Source organism: Vanacampus margaritifer, chromosome 6 (assembly GCF_051991255.1).
Source record: "Vanacampus margaritifer isolate UIUO_Vmar chromosome 6, RoL_Vmar_1.0, whole genome shotgun sequence".
Classification (NCBI taxonomy): Eukaryota; Metazoa; Chordata; class Actinopteri; order Syngnathiformes; family Syngnathidae; genus Vanacampus; species Vanacampus margaritifer.
Window position 1 is genome coordinate 27455580 of NC_135437.1, and position 17418 is coordinate 27472997.

General features: G+C 38.1%; 1 protein-coding gene across 1 annotated transcript in view; it reads right to left on the reverse strand.

Annotated features, from left to right (window-relative positions):
• lingo1a (leucine rich repeat and Ig domain containing 1a) overlaps window positions 1-17418 on the reverse strand; it is a 363354-nt gene that overhangs the window by 139711 nt on the left and 206225 nt on the right. Inside the window, exon 7 of the mRNA XM_077567765.1 lies at window positions 10506-10719. The gene's annotated coding sequence lies outside the window, so the exon portion shown is untranslated. The remainder of the gene's footprint in view (window positions 1-10505; window positions 10720-17418) is intronic.

Here is a 17418-nt window from a genome sequence, read left to right on the forward strand (position 1 = left end):
ATATATATATATATACACACACATGTACATATATATACATACACATATATATATATATACATATGTACATATATATATATACACACATATATATATATACATATATATATACATATACATATATATATGTATCTATATACATATACATATACATATATATATGTATCTATATACATATATATATATATATATATATATATATATGTATCTATATACATATATATATATATATATATATGTATCTATATACATATATATAGATACATATATATATATATATGTATATAGATACATATATATATATATATATATATATATATATATATATATATGTATATGTATATATGTATATGTATATATATATATATGTGTGTATATATATACATATATATATGTATCTATATACATATATATATGTATCTATATACATATATATGTATCTATATACATATATCTATATACATATATCTATATACATATATCTATATATATATATATATATATATATATATAAATATATATATATATATGTATATATATACAAATGCAATTGATTAGATATTTTATTCAGATTTGTTCCATTGTATTCAGTGTTTATTAAAGTTTTTTTTTATCACACTGCATTTGTGTGTTTCAGGGATCCTGTTTGTCAAAGAGGTGATGTTGAATGAACCCCTACAAAATGGCCACCCCTCAAGAGAAGGCGCAACGTGTCTCATGGTTTATTGAAACAAAATCGGATAGGCAGACTCAGCGAAACTACAGAACTAAGTATGGAAGAAATCCACCATCACGTCCGTCAATTCGTGCATGGCACAAGAAATTTATGGAGACAGGGACAGTGTTAGATAAAGGAAGGAGTGGGCGACCTTTGACCTTTGACAAACAGGATCCCTGAAACACACAAATGCAGTGTGATAAAAAACTTTAATAAACGCTGAATACAATAGAACAAATCTAAATAAAATATCTAATCAATTGCATTTTTAATAAATTTTTTGAATAATAATAATTGCATTTTAGCATTCAAAATATCATTTGGATTAAAGATCTTGTTCCATCTGGTGTATTAACGATTCGAGACAGCGAGAGCAGTACAACAGCTTAGCAAGTGCAATGGTAGCTAACAGTCAGGAGCCATCGTGGGGGCTCTAAATAGCGTGCGGCAACAGCAGCGGTGCGACAAATGGCCTGACTGGACAAGCCTTCGCCTCCAATTGAGGTTAACGGTGGAACGAGCGCACACCGATGCGACAGGTATCTTTATTCATCGCCGGCTTGACGACAGAGCTGCCGGCCCGACGCGACACCCGGGTTCAAATGGCGAGAAGCAGACGCTGCATGGTGCTCGGAGATTTTTTAAATGCGATAGACAGCATATTGGTGACCTCACATGGCGGAACGGTCACACAAGTGACAGCTTTGGGAAAGTGATACAGTCGTGCAATTTTGAATTTGACTAACGTTTGAAGAAAAAAAAAGTTGCACATAACTACAGAGGCCATAATGACTCATGAGTAAAGGTCAAGGATTAAGTGCTGTCCTAACCAAAATATAGTGTTCCCTGAAAAGCAACTTTCTTTCCTGATGTCAAATATGCGATGATATAAAAAAAACAAAAAAAAACCAGGAAAATGACGTTGAAAAGAAACGTAAACACACGTGTCCAGGCTGCTCAGCACAATATGGCTAAAGTGACGATAGATCAGCAATAATACTTAAAGAACAGCCTTCCTTCTGATGAAAAACACGGGATTCAGATCACTAGCTGGCATCAGCTGTCCTGTTTGGCCGACAACGCCCAAGTCATCCATTACGGAGAATGATGTCTCCCACTTTACAATCCCGCCATTCAAACTCGGGGTTTGGCGGGGGGGCAAAAAAAAAGACTCCGCTGAATGTTGGTATCCAAAAAGTAAATGGAGACAGATGGAGAGACAGGAACGTTTAGACAAGCCGCTCACTTATCGCCTTCGGAAAGACGAGGTATTCGCTTGTCATCGCCGTGTACAAATTAGCGCTCGCTAACCCCCAAAGGAGACGCCAGTCAGAAAGCCGCGTGTTGATGTGACACGCCGCGTCTCCATGCGAAGCTTTCATCACAAACGGATCAACAAGACAAACATCTACCCCCTACGCGGCAGATGCGATTTATTGAGTGGCTTTAAAAATGCAAGATTTTCCCTAAATCAAGCCACACGTGATGGGGAATTCATTCTAAACGGCTTGTTGGCACCAATGAGGCTTTTCAATTGACGAGCCTTGGCACTGCCTCTCGCCATGGGGACAAGCTTGATTAGCATTACGGTGATGGATCCGAGCAGTGGCATAGTCGTTATACAAGCGCGGGCGGGGCCTTGCTTACTGCGTATTGCAGCTCGGATAGCATTTTGCGGGCCCTAAATAACTTTCATGTGGTCATATTTAGCATGTTTTAGGAAAAAGTGCAGTCAACTACATGCCTCTAGTACAGTAATGTAACCGTCATTAGCTAGCCTACCGTTGCTAGCTAGAACGAATAACAGGTGGTTTTGATACAGGGAGGATGGAAACAGTCGCTGTTGTCATTTCAATTCCTTTTTTTATTAAATGAACGGTTACAAAATATAATAAACACAAGCCGATTGTTAGCATATCTGCCAGTAGCCTCAACTGATAGCGTCTCTGAACATCAGAGTGGCTAAAGCTATAGACGGGAAATAGCCAGCCAAAAGTACATCCTCATATCGACGCCTTCTTAACTCATTCACTGCCATTGACGGCTATAGACGTCAAAAATTTATTTGAACTATTTCTTTAAGTTTAACATTTTTTTCCCACTTTTGTTAACAAGAGTATGAAAACCTAGAAAGAAAAAATATATATTGTACATTTACAACAGGAATAAAATTTCTGATTAATCGTGAATTAATTAATTAATTGAAGTCATGTAGATCATTACCAACAAAATTTTGGATCACCTGACACGATTTTAAAATAAAATAAATAAATAAAAAAGATTATTAAAAATTTGGGATGTCAGGCGATTACATTTTTTAATCGTTATTAATCACATGACTTCACAAATTTTATATCTGTTCTAAATGTACAATAAAAATAATTCCAGGTTTTCATGCTCTTGTTAACAAAAAGTGGAAAAAAATGTGAAACTAATAGAAATAGTTGAAATGAATTTTTGACGTCTATAGCCGTCAATGGCAGTGAATGAGTTAAAATAATCGCCTACTTCATTTTTTTTTTGATTTTTCAGGAAACACAAAAAAAATTGAACCAGATAATTTAGGCAAAAAATATTCTTTGCCCAAAAAAAAACTGACTTTCACTTCACTTCACTTCACTGTGTGGATGACGACCCCAAGTGTACAAAAATAATACTTTCACCTCACATGCATATATACAGTGACATTTTTTAAATACTATATGAAAATAAAAACAATTAATCGGTCAGATATTTCCTGCACTCTTTGTTTTTGTTTGAACTTAGTTAGCTCCCTGCTATTCATTTTACATTTTAAAACAAAGATGTCTACTGTCAAAGGTGGTGGTGGTGGTGGGGGTGGAGGGGTTTAAATTGCAAATCTGAAAAGCTGTTGAATAAAAAGGCTTAAAGGCATGTAAACAAAATTAAGAGTTGAAGCTTGTACGAATCAAAATTTTGATGCCAATATTGTCCCTTTTACTGCAAATGAATAGCTGCTCAAAAAAATGGTTTACCGGCCCCCTTGGCTACTACGGTAATAAAGATTGGTTTAGGTCCACAATGTGGTGTTTTAAAACAGCAAGTAGGGCAAATGTGATTTCTGAGTTTATTTCTACGAGACATGTTGATGGAAGTAACGTTCAGAGGATTCCGTTTAGGGTGTTTCCGATTAGGATGCACGCTGAATGTCAACTCCCAGTGGCGGTGTTGCGGTCACGTCCCACAGGTGGGAGACCCGCAACACACTGGAGGGATTAGATGGATTATCTGGCCTGGGAACGCCTGGGAACGCCTGGAGACCCCCCCCCCCCAGGACCACATGGAGGGTGTTGCTGGGAACACCTGCGTTACGCAACTCTGTCTGTTGCAACCGCGGCTCAATTTTATGAGAAAATTGAGGAAGGGATTATGCTCAAAGAACAAAAAGATCTAAGTAACTAACTTAGATCAATGAAATGAAATAAAAATATGTAGGAAATAGTAACAGTGACGAGGTGGAAGTTATAAAGTCATGGTCAACGTGATGGGACATATCGCCAACAGATTGTTTTTTTTTTTTCAAGAAAATAACATTTCTAGTTAGTCATCTGAACCTACCACAAAAAGTCCTATTGCGTAATATATCTTTTCCATATTTGCATAATAATTACTTCAATGCAGCTGCGCACTATTAGTCCATTATGTAAAAAACAAAACAAAAAAAAAACAGGTTGGCAATAGAAAACCACTGGAAGGGACTGGGATGTATTTTCTCACTCTTGAGAATACAGTTATTTGGTTAGCAAATGGCATTTACTTAACATGTATGCTGCAAAATGTTACATCAATAACGGTGTTGATTGATCCTGATAAAGAATTCGTCAGTTGACAACAATAATAATGATAGACCGATATGGTGTTTTCAAGACAGATACCGATACAGATTATTAGCTCTTTGACTGCCAGATGTTTTCAGAAAAGGGATGCCGTGGGTGCCAGCCGATTTAAGCATTTTTGACTGATCTTTCAAGGTCCACAGAAAATTATGTGTTTGGACTATGGAAACACACATACTACCAAATGAAAGATTGGACTCTCATCTTTCATCAGAAAAAAAAGTTTGTTTCTACCTTATTCCGTTTTTCAGTAATCAACAATAGAAAATGGTTAGTTTCACCTCTGTTTTGAAAAAAACGTCTTTTAACGTCTTTGGCACTCCTCCATAGGATTTTACTAAACGTTATTCAACGTTTTTGGCAGTCAAAGAGTTAATAGTCAAGGAGTCCGATAACCAATATTTCAAGCCGATATTTATTTGCAGCAAAAGAGAAAATATTAGCATGATTTTTTTTTAATTACTTTTTCATATAGAGAATAGACATGTTTGTTTAAAAATTATAACAAAAATTGCAGGGAGTTTCCAGGGTCATCAGCATGTGTTACGATAAATTAAAACTAAGCACATAAATAATGTTCCCTAAAGTTTTTTACTGTAAATAAAGTTTTCCAAAATTTCAACATAATTTTTTTTCTTCTTTTTTTTTTAAATTAAAAGTGTAGGGTTAGTGTCAGCTTAATTTTTTTTTATCTCACTGAGCGCCAAATGTAGCTAATTGGGGGTTTTGGTCAGGGTTCGTAAAAGGTTTCAAAATGTCTTCGCAGACAGGTTTCCCTAAACAATAAGTCAACACTAACAAGTAAAGCATTTTGTAAACAAAGAAAATCTTTTTTTAGGGTCATATAAGTCTCTTTTAGGTGGTCAAAACAGCATTTACGGGGCAAAACCCCTGACATCTGGATTTTGGCCTGTTTTGCTGCCACTTCTCTCTCCTCCTCTCCTGCTTGGACAGGAGGCCAGATGGTGATGCTCAAAGCGAGGATGTTATTGTGAGGGTTCTGCGTCGACAGACTGTGACAGGTCCTGAGGAAGAACCACTTCCCTGCAGAAGTCTACCTGCAGCTTTTCATTTCATGAAATGGTTTCTCATGCTGTTTTCAATAACAATGTATAGCACCACACTATGTGATAAATGTTGCTCACTCAGCATCTTGACATTCACTGCAGCTTGTTCATCCAGGGAAGGGGGGGGGGGGGGGGGGATTCTCACTTCTGTGATCACTTTTTCTCCCCCCAAGGCACAGGGGTTTTTTTTTTTCCCAGGGCTGATGCTCACCCGTATGGTGGAGTTTGACCAGCGGATGTAATTGAGCTGATCATTTTGGGCTTGTGTAGCCGTCAGACTCTTTTTTTTATTAAACTTGATACAAATAAATTTGAGGCGGCTGGGAGAAAGTATTTGTACGGACAAGTATTGCTTTTTTAAGATTTTTGGCACAAAAAAACACATATATATGCACATATATATATAGTATTTTTTTTTTTTAATTCATTTATTTATTTTTTGCCTTAACTCTTTCACTGCCACTGACGTTTAAAGACGTCAAGTAAAAACTTACGCTTCACTGCCAATGACGTCAAAAGATGTCATCCAATGATTTTTTATTTTTTTTTTGAAACGGGTAGAGGAAACCCTTCCGCATGTCTGGTGAAAGTTTCCAGTCTGTCTGTTGTGCCTAATGACTATTTTTGGCCCCTAGAGGGCAGCGATGACTCTCTTTTGACAAGATCGGGTGGGCGTCAGTAGAGGCGGAGCTAGAGCGTCGAGCAGGAGATGAGAATGGAAGACAAAGAAAAAATGGCGGCCGGTCGCGAGGAGCTCACGCCCGAGACGTTTTTTTCAAAGATCAAAAGCATCGCTGAAAAAGCACATTGTTGCACGCAGGAGAGCGTTACAAAAGGAAAAACTGTATTTGAAACATCCACATAATTGTAAGTAGTACCACAGTTGCACACATTTGTAAATAGTTTGCGAAATTGTTTTGTCAAATTGTTACACTGTTGAATGGAAATAAACGTATTTTGCAATCAAAAAACACTTTTTCATTGTTGGTGAAAGCGTTTTACAGAAGTAAAGCACTATTTAGGTGTTTGTGGCATCATTCATGGACAAAAAGAAGTGTACAATTCACTAGAGTGCATGAAATAACATCGTTTCACAAAAAGCTCTTTTTCTCCGTTTTTTGTTTCAAAGAGAGAATTTCGGTGAAAGTAACAATTTTCTATTGTTGATTACTGAAGAACGGAATAAGGTAGAAACTGATGAAAGCTGAGAGTCCAATCTTTCATTTGGTAGTATGTGTGTTTCCATAGTCCAAACACAACATTTTCTGTGGACCTTGAAAGATCACTCAAAATGCTTAAATCGGCTGGCAGTGGGGACAACCCGTTTCTGAAAACGTCTGGCAGTGAAAGAGTTAAATATATCCTCACATGATCCTGGCCACCTCTGCTATAATTGGCTATGTCCTCAAATGAGCAGATAATTCAGTTCAAACCCTGAAATGATATTTTTGATAACTATGAAATAGCATTTTGGGTGCAAAATGTTTTCTTTTTTTATAGGGCAAAATATGGAGTTCAAGGGCAAAAGCGTTTTAAGAGACTGTGAGAGTCACTGAGAGGCAACGAGTCAAATAATACAGCATCGGTGAAAAGGTTTGTTCTTTATACCTGTCCTGTCGTGTTACTTTCCTAATCATTTGACCTTTAAGGCGTTAACATTTTAAAGGCTAACTACTTTTGAAAAACTCAACAAGCTGGAGTCTCCAGAAATAGTTGCTAACCAATTTGGCTTTTGGTTTACGTGAAAAGCATGAAAGTGTTGAGACATCAGCCTGGTTGAAAGCAGCTTTAACTTTCAAAGGCCACAGATTGCATCTCCAGACAGGTTTAAGCAGCACTTATCTTCTGTCTGTCAAATGCCAACTAACTTCACAGACTGCCACATGAAAACTGCAAAGTTCAATACTTAACTACTCAATTCTAATGAAATTTCACAGTTACAAAATGCAACCTTTGTGGTATTGATTTACACTTAGTGAATTTATCATGCGGCTCGTGAGTGTTATACCGAAATGCACCTCAACTTTGACTTACATTAGGGGTGTCAAACTCATATTAGCTCAGGGGCCGCATGGAGGAAAATACTGTATATTAATAAGTGGGCCGGACCGATAAAAAAAAAAAAAAAAAAAGTATACAACTTAAAAACAATTAAAATTACGAATTTATGTTTTGATTGTAGCCGGCTGATTAATTGGTCCGATATTACAATTTTTTTTTTTTTACTTTTAAAAAATCGTCTCGCGGCCCAGAATAAACGACACTATCGCCTACTACTACTAATACTGTACTTGTACTGTACATTTTTTTTGATTATGCATACCAGCAATGTAGGGGTGCGTAATATATTTGGACACAAAGTCAATCCTGCTGCAAGAGGGCGATTTTGGGGGTTCATATTATACTACAGAAACTATAGTATGTCCTCGGGTAGTGCAAACTACACAAGTAATTCATCATAACCATTGCCTACTGTCATGTGACTCTGCATGGAGGACTTACAGTAACATTTAAACAGTACACTATACGTACAAAATTTGAGTTAAATGTGCAGCATTGGGAGGCCATAAAAAAAAAACATCCAGTCCTTCACCTGCATAATTCTTTTAATATTCTCCTGAGTCTGGCAAGAAACACCCGAGGCAAGGCAACAAAAGAGAATTGAAATATATTCAGAGATAGTAAAAGTGGGAATAAAGAGGTTCAAGGCCGATAAAGGTGAATATAACAATATAATATATTTCTGGGGCAAACTAGCATTTTTTTTTAGGGTGGGGAGAAAGTATTGCACATTTTGGAGGGCAAAATATGGCGATTTAGGAAAGCAGATATCAATCAATCATTCAATCATTATTTATACAGCATTTTTCAGACAGAGATTGTAACGCAAGGTGCTTCACTGATGAAAATGACACCACCATGAGGGAGAATATGCAGTTACAAAAAAAAAAAATTGAAAAAAAAAGCACTGGGTCTACAATTGAACCCTGAGGGACACCACATATGATATCATTTTGTTATTGTACTTCTAAGGCAAAGTACAACATTTGGGGGGGCAAAACAAAGTATTTAGGCAAAAATCGAGTAAACGGAGGGCAAAATTTCACATTTCTGTCTTAAAATATATCGTTTGAGGCAGAAATATGGCATCTATAGTTATCTTGTGTATAAAATACGGTATATAAATAAAGCTGCCTGGTATGAGTCACCGAAGGGGAAGTAGTTGTAGTTTATTTAAGTGTCATATAGTTTTGTTATACCCAACCAGCACGTATTTGATCGCGGTCATTCTTGCACATTCCCACACAAACATATGAGCAAAAAAACGCTCGAGACTTGAAAGGTCTCCGTTTATTTTTGTCAAAGACGCCCACAATCTGGGGGGATCAGAAATGAGTGAATAATCCTTCTGCTCCCCCCCGGCATGCGCTTGTTTGTTTGTTTGTTTGTGCTGAGGCTTTGCTTGCTTGAAAATCAAGAAATACACAAAATCACAGCTACCCTTTTGCTTTTCTCTCTAGCTAACGTTTGATTTAGGGCGATTAAATCTGCCGCTTGGCAACAAAATCAATGCATTTAATGATATTGTTAATGGGCTTAAGCTTTGACGCAGACGTCAATGAAACAAATCTCGTTAAGTATAATAACGAGAGATTGCAATTCCCATCAGATATTCCCTTTCCGATTCTAAAGGTATCGTTGCCTTTTATGTTCACCATATTTTTTCAATTTATGGGTCCGATTTGAATAGATGCTGTGTATCAATTACTGAATTACCTATCCACATCAAATCAATTCCTCTACTCAAATAGACAGTTCTTGGATTTTAACTCAATCATTCCTAGCCATTGAAGCAACCCCCTTCGCTCCCGGCTGTTTTACTGGATTTTTACTGATTTTGCAAGGCCCACAGAATATTGTTCTATTGCTATAAAACATGGAACCTACCAAAAGAACGATTAGAGTCTCTTCTTTCACCAGGAAAAAAAAAAGGATGTGTGTATCTGTTTCCGTTTAGCAGCAATTAGCATTAGAATATAGCTAAGTTTCATCAATATTCACATAACTGGTGAAAACACTGACAAAAAGAGCTTGTTGCAACATGGCCCTGGCTGATCTCTTATACTCTGCTGCCACTTGCTGGCCGCTTTTTGTAATAACTACCATTACTTTAAGCCACTTCTTCAGGTCAAAGCCTTCTGTTTGCTCTGGCATAAAAAAAACAACAACATAAAAACACGTGTAAATATGTTTTTGGGAGTGAAGCATAAAGTATTAAAAAACGTATTCACACGTTTTTGGGTTTGAATACGTTTAATAGGTGATGCCAGCATCCAACTCCCCCATTGTAAAGGAGAAGCTGTATCATCATCATCTGTATTTAAATCCATCCTCAAACAAGCATTGGTGTTAATAAACACATCCCTGAAATAAATACTTCCCTTATACAAAATGGTGCTGCAATGTGCCACGGGTTCCACTGTATTCATAATACTTTTTAAAGCAAATCCAAAACACCTAAATCTTTTGGGGTATACATTTTTATCCTTGATTCATTTCAGGTCAGCAGTTGTGACACTTTTCTGCCACCAGGTGCCTACTATAAATTTTTTTTAATGTCTTTTTTAACTGTCTTCTTTAGTAATGGGCACACTTTTGTCGGTTGAAAAATGTCATTTACAGAAAAGTTAAGGTGAGGAATGAAACCTGTCACAAGCAGGGGCCGTCAAAGCCCTTAAAACACCTTCATGCTTTTAAGTCTATTGCGATTCGGATGGATTTCAGGCTCATTCCTAAGTGAAAAGCAGCATGGGGGAGGGGGCAAAAAAAAAGAGCATGCAGTATTCATCAAGTGAAATGTACCTTTGAGCACCGGTGAGGAAGTGCTGTGTGGACGGCGTGGTGAAGAGCAGCAGTTAGTGACCCGAGTGGCATGTTTGGATTCTGGTGGGTGGAGTTGGGCTTCAGACTGTATTAAGAGTCAGCCGACTGCCTGCGGGAAGACTTGATGACCCCACCTCGGCGGGGCCCCGACACACTTCCTCAGCCATAAAGTGTGCCATCAGCACCTGGCCTGCTGGAAATAATGCAAAGTGAACGGGGGACGAAATATTGAAAGTGGACGGTGCGAATAGTCTATTCACTTTGATGTCTTTCGATTCTTTGAATGAGCTCCAAAGAGTATGTTTTGTCTTGAATAATGGCCTTTTCGTTTTGTCTGACTCTTGACAGGGCATCGATTTGAGGGAGGTGTTTATTTATGGAAGTGACTCAAGGGGCCCGATTTGCATGTCCACTTTGCACCGTTGTGGGAGTGAACACAGCCGATTAGTAGTGTTAATTTTATCAGCCATTTTTAAATTTAGTCTTCAGTTTTAGTCCCGTTTCGATCACACTTGTTAGTTTTTATCATAGTCAAGCTCATCTCGTTTTTATTTAGTCCATTGTTAGTCTTTGAATCGAGCATTTTTGTGCTTATTTTAGCCCAAAAGAAACATAATTTTATTCGTCTGGTTTTAGTTTACAAAAACTTGTATTCTAAATTTAGTCAGGACAATTATTTTAACGCTGTATGTATATATATATTTTTGTCAGCAGATAATGTTGAACATTTTGGATCTAAGATTATGTCACATAAAATTTTCTATGATCTTTTTGATGAAAAACAACTACACAGACATTTGCAATATAACAACAAGTGGCTACTATGGCTCCATGCTATGAGCTAATAAATTAGCCAGTATTAGTTAGCGGTCGGATTAATGTTATTCTTGGAAAATTATAGCCGTTGGATTATGTTACGTTAAATTTATTTATTTTGTGAATGTTGCACTTGCTAGCTGCAGACATGACAGTGTCACGGTGACAGATTGGCAAAAGACAACATTTTACAAAAATCATCTAATTTTCATCTCGTTTTTGTTCATGAACTAAAATGTCCATAGAAAATGCATACTAATTTAGTCCCAGTTATTGTTTATTAATGAGGGTCTAGAGCAGGCTTGATACAAAATACATGTACGCATTTGTTTACTCGGTAAAAAGCTGAATGCTTTTACTGACTGGCGGTAACGTCACGTTGAAAATACTAACCCAATACTGGTTATTATCTTGGTGAGGCATAATTCAAGATGCAGCTTTTGCTTTGGATGCCATTTCCAGTCTGAATGAGACAAACAAACATTGCATGCAAAAACAGTGTTTGCTCCACCGTAGGCTAAACAGCAACGCGACGCAGAGCCATCTTTAACCTTCGACCTCAGCCGTCTGACTCAGCAGCAGCGCCGTCTCTGCCGCGCCGCCTTTGGATGTTGCGAAATGTCACGCTGGGCCACATCTGTCGCTGTGCGGCGCCTTCACTTGTGTGCGGCAAAGTGAAGGACGGCCGACGCATAAACGGATGAGAGAGTACAAGAGAACGAAAACCCCGAGATCGTCAAAACGCGGCGGCCATATGCTACGTAATGCTAATGGCCGAACAACCTAATGGGATAATAACAATAACAATGACTGGAAAGCGCAAAAGCAGGTAGGTTTAAATGAGGTTATCATACAATCAGTCGGCTAAATAGTGTTTGATGGCAGGATACAACAGGCTAGTTTATAGCATATTTAAGAAGTCACAATCTGTTCAATGTTTATTCCTAGCCATTTTCACTGAAGCAACCCCCTTCGCTCCTGGCTGTTCTACAGGCTTTTGACTGATTAGCATGGTCCACAGTTCTATTGCTATAAACAATGGAACCGACTAAAGAAAGATTAAAGTCTCTTCTTTCATCAGGAAAAAAGTATACTTGCATCTGTTTCCGTTTAACAGCAAATTAGCATTAGCATATAGCTAAGTTTCATCATTATTCACAAACCTGTTAAAAACACTGGCAAAAAGAGCATGTTACAACATGGCCCTGGCTGATCTCTTATACTCTGTTGCTACCTATTAGCCGTTTTTTTTAATAACTACAATTGCTTTAAGCGACCTCTTCATGTCAAAAGCTGTTCAACACCTTCTGTATGTTCTAGCATTTTATTTTATTTTTTTAAACGTTGAAATATGTTTTGGAGAATGAAGGACAAAGTATTAAAAAACTAAATAAATATAATAATACATTTTTGGGTTTGAATGAGTTATATCCTCATCAATTGTTTTATATGTGACAAAAAATAGCCTATGTATTTTCAAGTTCAATAACAACTGACATACACCAGGTAGCCTGTATAATTGGTGGACCAGCCAGAACACATTTCTCAGGCCAAACAATAGAAGTATTCTGGAATGAAAATTTTTTATTCAAACAAAAACAACAAACATGGATTAAGCTCAGAGTGACTGTGGGCGCATATTTGCAAGGTATCTTGGGGTTCATTGTGAAGATTTGAGGTAATTATCTTTCTGGCATTTTGACTCGGCGACAAAATCTCTCAGCATTGTCACGTCATTTGCTGCGGAATTGGAATTTACAGTCAAACAAAGGAGCATTCATTTGCATTGTAGAGCTTTGTGCACTCTATGGGGAGTATTTTACATATGCCAGACTTGGAGATCTATAAATAGACCTATAATGGCTAATTGCACTCAAAGGGGGATTTCATATGTAATCCTGCGTTTTAACGTTGATGTTCTGCACTTAAGCAGGGGTGGGCAACCTACGGTTCGCGGGCTATATATATTTTAAACCCTGTTTGAATATAAAATGTATCCAATTATTTTCATATGATGAGGATATATAGCAAATTATCAAATGTTGCCTAAGTGCTACCTAAGCTCTATGAATAAAGTAACTTTCGCAATTAATCTCAAATGTTATATCTGTTCGAAGTGTACAATTTTTCTTCTAGGTTTTCATACTCTTGTTAACAAAAGTAAAAATAAAAAAAAGTTAAACGAATAGAAATAGTTCAAATGATTTTTTTGACATCTATAGCCGTCAATGGCAGTGAATGAGTTAAGCATCAACCAAAATGGTACATTGACCATATGTGCCCAATTTCACATCACACGAATGTCCGCCTTATGGATATGAACAATCCAGATGGCGCTACTGAGCTTCTCAAAGGACTTAAATAATAATATAAATATATATATAAATATATAATATAGCAAATAATAATAGTAAATAATCCAAAACGTTGTGAAATAAGACACATACAGTACAGAGTTAGCATGGCTGTATTCATAAAATACATTCCCCCACCCTCTCCTTTAACAGTTTTGCAGGGCTTGATGGTGTTCTCGGGCTCTGAGTTTTCGGCTCCACCCAGAAGCCAGAGTTTAACGAGCCGTCACCTCGCATGACCCCGCGTCGCCGCGCGTTTTGATTCCGTTAGGGGGGGGATCGTGGGGATGTGGATGGCGTTCCATGCTAATCTAGCGTCCCTCTGCGTATGCTTGTTTTCCTTCCAGCCTCCATAATTAATTGGCCTTGATGAGTATGGAGATGCTGGTAATTGGGCGATTAGGGATCCCTTCGACTTCATGTTTTAACATGGGGATGAAACAGAGCATTTTAATGCATTTTATTGGGATACTGCCAGTGCGTGCATTGCTTTGCGCTAAGAAAATATTTATAATTTAGAGGGGTTTTTTTTTTCCTTCCATATTAAAAAATAAATAAAAATCAGGGCCTACAATTTTCATAATCGGTTTATCAATTATTTCTGCACGACCCTGTGTGGTGTGGGTGTATTTTTATTTATTTTTATACAAATTTTGGATCTAAAGTGTTGAAAATGGCTTGCACTCTTTGACAATGTCATGTTAACGATTGAACAAAAATGTCGATTTTGGGGACCCCTGAGTAAAAATGATTCTGCTCAACAGCAGCAATACGTTACCTAAACCAGGTTTGAAAAGGCCTGAATCCAGCAAATGTGACTTCTTAAACCAGTGTTGATACTGGTTTTAGTCATCTTTTAGTTGGCTGTAGTCTAGGTTCAGTAAAAAAAATTAAAAAAAGTAAATAAGACAAATGCACATCATCATCATCATGCGTTTTAAGTTCAACACACAATTTATACGGAATAAAACATTTTAAGAAAACAGAACAACCAAATATGTCATGTTTGAGTGTTTTGAAGCCAAATGAGCTGTTCATTTAGACACATGGAACTCAAAATGCAACATTTGCCTGCATGTTTCAGAGAGCTGCTCAAACATGTCGATATAACGACGCATTGCAAAAATCCATGCATGTTCTACATACAACAGTTACACGCACATTAGCCAATGAATTCATGTTAGCACAACAAAGCTAACTTTAACCAGAAACTAGCTAGCTAGCATGTATGAGACAACTGTATGTTAACAGAACTTGTTGTATTTTTAAATGAACATATAGCGTTGTGACATTTGACATTTGTCGGGCAGAGCACCCGCAATTTTCCTGTCAGCGCTAACTCTCACACATCTTATCATGTTCTAGGCAGCAAAGAGCCACGATTAGCTGGTCGCATCACGATGTCATCCAGACAATAAATAAATACATTGTCATTTTTGATGAAAACAAATGTTGGTCTGCGATTCGTCAAGATTCGACAGAGTAAGATTCAAGGTGACTAGAAATCAGAAGAGCACACGCGCTAACATTAGCTTACCCTGTAAGTACCCTTTATCAACTGTGTTGTAGCTCATTTTACAATGTGGTTTTATACTTTATACTCTCCACTTTTGCTGCAGTGTATTTTTTTTTATTTATTTCTTGAATAAAATGTGTCTCCTAACCAACAGCCATGTCGATGAGTATCTCCCGCAGTGTTGTTTGTTATCTTGTCTTTTTCCATGAGTTTAGCCAAGCTAGTGTAATGTACAGTGCGGAAAAGCAGCAGCGTCATGTAGGAACTTTTTGACAAGCCCTCTTTATGTGTGTCCAATTAGCCACATACTTACAAACACAACGAGAGATAATTTAATTAGGAGAGCTCCACTCAATTTGCCTGTGCAAAGTTCAACAGCGGAGGAGGACTACAGCGGTCAACTGGCGGGGAGGAAGTAAGGGCGGGGCGAAGGGAGGAATGTGCGAGGTGGCGAGAAGCCGCACGGCCGGCCAGCACACCAATTAACGAATCTCTCCACGCGGACCTGCAGAGGACGACGGGCAGATGGCGCAAGTCGCAGTGCGTCACGTGGTTGTGGCGTAGCCGGCGAGGTATGGGTTCCGACCCGCTGCCAGTGGGTCCCCATTGAGATTTAGCACGCTGAGATGAGCGATTAATCAGTGCAAGCTGGACTACGCGCGTAAGCAATTCGCTTCCCGGTGAGCGCGGCAAAAACCTGCTGACAAAGCAAATGTGCGGCCGTGACATCATTTATCTTCCTGCCCATTTGAGTCGGTGCCGAGAAACGTCTTAATGCACACTTTACAGAGGACAGCGCCTCTAATGGCTTCTTCTATAGCAACTCATAGTGAGGATAATTAAATAGCCATCCAACCATTTTCTATACCATTTATCGTCGTGAGGGTCAAAGGTCAAGAGTTGGAGCCTATTCCAAATGACTTTTGGGCGAGAAAGCAGGAACCTGTCAGCCAATCGGAGGGCACATACTGACAAACGACCATTCATACGTAAAGACAATTTAGAGCAGAGTTCCCCAATTCTGGTCCTCGAGGATCAGAGTCCTGCAGGTTTGAGATGTTTCCGCCTACCAACACACCTGATACTAAAGATCAGGATCGATATCAGGCATGCTAATGAGCTGAATGAGCTGATATGATTCAGATGTGCGAGTGGGCGGAATAAAACTTCAAACCTGCAGGACTCCGTCCCTTGAGGAGCGGAAATGGGGAACCCTGATTTAGAGTCTTCCATGAAGTTAACATGGTTTTGTATTTCTTCAGATTAACTTGTGTGTAAACATGTTTTTTAATACTTTGTTCTTCACTAGCAAAAACGTATGTATATGTTTTAGTTTTTTTATGCAAAAGCATACAGAATGCTTCGATGCAGCTTCTGACGTGAAGAGGTGGCTTAAAGCAATGATAGTTTTTTTTTTAAACGGCCAGCAGGTGGCAGCATAGTATAAAAGACATCATCTGGGGCCATGTTGCAACAAGCTCTTTTTGCCAGTGTTTTCACCAGGAATGTGAATATTGATGACATTTAGCTATATTCTAATGCTAATTGCTGCAAAACGGAAACAGATACAAATTTTTTTTTTTCCTCTAATCTTTCTTTTGGTAGGTTCCATGTTTTTATAGCAATAGAACACAATAATTTGCGGGCAAAATCAATCAGAATCCAGTAAAACAGCCAGGAGCGAAGGGGGTTGCTTCAGTGAAAATGGCTGGAAGTGAATGAGTTACTATTTCCCTTTTTGTGGGGTGCAAGAAAATATTACACAATTTCGGCGGGTATGCGCATCTAAAAATATTTGAGAATATCATTTAAATCATTATCTTAATGCATACCAGAGGGAGCTTTTTTTCAAAATTGTGCCTGGTCGAGATCATCAGGAATCCTTACAGTTCCAAATCTGGCCTTAAACAAAGTGCACTACGTTCTGAACAGCGATTTCTGGCACCCGCGATATTCAATCAAACGAGGAATAAGTAAAGATAAGACTTCAAGGCCAAGCATCGAGAAATAATTGAACGACTATAGCTTTACGTAAGCACCAAAGCGCAGATTGTGTTCAAGATTCTTCAAGTTGCATCTTTGGCCTTCACAGGTGTAGCGCTTTAATGAGGTGAAATCCACGTTGGATTACAGCGTTCACCGTGTTAACAAGGTGAAGAAAACACGCCACGTCTGCGCTGAAGCAAAAATCATCATTGTGTTATGT